Below are 2500 nucleotides of genomic sequence, written 5' to 3'. Positions count from 1 at the left end.
TTCTCGCTGACTGCTACAGGACTTCCCCCCTTAATGACGGAGTCATAGGAACTTAGATGAGGAATGTTTTACCGCCTATACCGGTGCATCAGAGAAGCGGACTGTTAGCTTGACCCTTCGGCCTGATCTCGTCCGATAGTGTTCCTCTTCTCTCTTCTCTGTGGACTGGGTTGATTTTTTTAAAATCGACCTTGGTCTAACGTCCATGTTGTCCTCGCTGGGCATACATGCTGGCTTAAGGCGGTCCACTGAAATATTTGCCGTTCGCTCTGGGAGCTGGATCAGATAATATTTATCCTTTCTTTCCAGTACTTTGTGTGGTCCTGAGTATGGTGGTGTTAATGGTCTCCTTATATGATCTTCCCTCACGAATACGTGCGTGCACTTCTCTAATTCCTCATGGACGAAGATCTTCCTGTGCGATTCCCTTGACTGGGCTGGTCGCAGTTTGGAGATGTTTTCTTTTAATTCTTGAAGTGCCGCGTGAGGTTCAAATTTCTTCTTGTTTTCTTCAAGGAATTCTCCTGGGAGACGTATAGGGCATCCATAGAGTGCCTCAGCTATGCTAGACGAAGTGTCGTCACGTAGGCTAGCTCATTGTCCCAATAATACCGTTGGCAAAACTCTTGTCCAAATGACATTGTTTAGGTGAGCTGTGATAGCAGTCTTCAATGTTCGGTGCCATCGCTCTATGCAGCCATTGGATTGTGGATGGTACGCTGTCGTCCTTTTCCGGTGGATGCCTAGCAGGGTTGTGAGTTGATAAAACAAATTTGATTCGTCCTTCATCTGTTGTGACGGTCGTTGGTACGCCGAATCGGCAGATACAGTTCGTATAAAATGCTGTGGCTACATTTTCTACTGTTATACTTTGTAGTGGGATCGCTTCTGTCCATCTTGTATGGCGGTCGATCATGGTTAAACAGTACGTGTAGCCTTCTGAAGGTGGTAGAGGACCAATTAGGTCTATATGAATATGTTGAAAGCGGGCTGTAGGCTCGAACTTTCCTATGGGCGTGACTGTATGTCTGCTAATTTTTGATTTTTGGCAAGCAAGGCAACGTTTAGCCCATTCACCGACGTCTCCGTTAATACCTGGCCAAAAGAAGCGTTGTGTTATAATTTTCTTTGTAGTGTTGATACTGGGGTGGTTGAGGTTGTGAATCTTATCAAACGCAGATCGCCTAAATTCAGTTGGTAGATAAGGTCTGCTAAGTGATGTTTCGCAAAGGATAGACCTATCCGTGCCTGGTTTTTCCATGCTTTTAAATTTTAAGTTAGGCTGGTACTTTATGCGTTGGAGTTCTTCGTCCTTTTCTTGTGCCTCTGAGAGTGCGACGAAGTCGTCAGGCATTTGGATCTCTTCTATTCTTGAAAGCGCATCAGCCACTCTGTTGTCATTTCCAGGTTTATAAAACACGTCGGTAGTGAATTGGCTAATGTAGGTGAGCCAGCGGGTCCTTATTGGCGTCACGGTTTCAGGCTTCTGATTGAAAGCGTGTGTTAGCGGGCGGTGATCTGTAATTATATAAAAATTCTTGCCCTCTAATAGATGTCTGAAATGTTTAACTGCTTCATATATGGCCAGTAATTCACGGTCATATACAGAATATTTTTTCTGAGAATTACTCAGCGCCTTGGAGAAAAAGCTGAGTGGTTGCCAAGTATCGTCCTTCTTTTGCTGTAATACTGCATGCGCCTATGGCTATATCCAATGCATCGCTCGCTATGGATATTTCAGCAGTGGGATCGGGGTGATTCAGCTGGGCAGCCTCTGTCAAATTTTTCTTTGTTGCTTCGAATGCTTTTGTTGTCCTCATGTTGCACTCAATCGGTACTGTATCTTGTTTTGGTCTCCCGTGAGTTAGCTCAATGAGGGGCTGCTGTATGCTAGCCGCATTCGGTAGACAGGGCCTGTAGAAATTCACCATACCCAGAAAGCGACGAAGCTGGCGAAGGTTCTTTGGTAGTGGGTAGTCTAATATTGTTTTCATTCAATTGTCCAGTGGTGTTATACCTGTTTGGGTCAAGTGATATCCTAGGAATTCTAATTCGGTTACTTCGAAAATACATTTGGCCGGATTGACAGCGATGCCGTATTTGTCCAGTCTCTGTAGGACTTCCCGCAGATGAGTTTCGTGTTGCTCTTCGTTATCAGACGCAATCAGGAAATCATCTAGGAATTTGTATAAATAGGTTAGGTCGCGAAATTTATCGTCGACGAATCTCTGGAAGCTTTGTCCAGCGTTCCTAAGGCCAAAATTCATTCTGTTATATTCTTTTAGGCCAAACGGTGTTATAATGGCCGTCTTCTCTCGCTCTTTTTCTGCGACCGGTATATGGTAGTAGGCGCGGCGTACGTCAATCTTGGAAAATATTTTCTTCCCATGCAGTTCCATCGTGAAGTCCCGAAGGTTTGGCACTCCGTACTGGTCAGGAATTGTTTGCTTATTTAGCGCCCTATAATCACCACATAACCTTAGGCTTCCATCTGCCTTCT

The sequence above is a fragment of the Halyomorpha halys genome, unplaced genomic scaffold (assembly GCF_000696795.3).
Source record: "Halyomorpha halys isolate HHAL.00 unplaced genomic scaffold, Hhal_1.1 Scaffold747.1, whole genome shotgun sequence".
Lineage (NCBI taxonomy): Eukaryota > Metazoa > Arthropoda > Insecta > Hemiptera > Pentatomidae > Halyomorpha > Halyomorpha halys.
Note: the sequence above shows the minus strand (reverse complement) of the source record.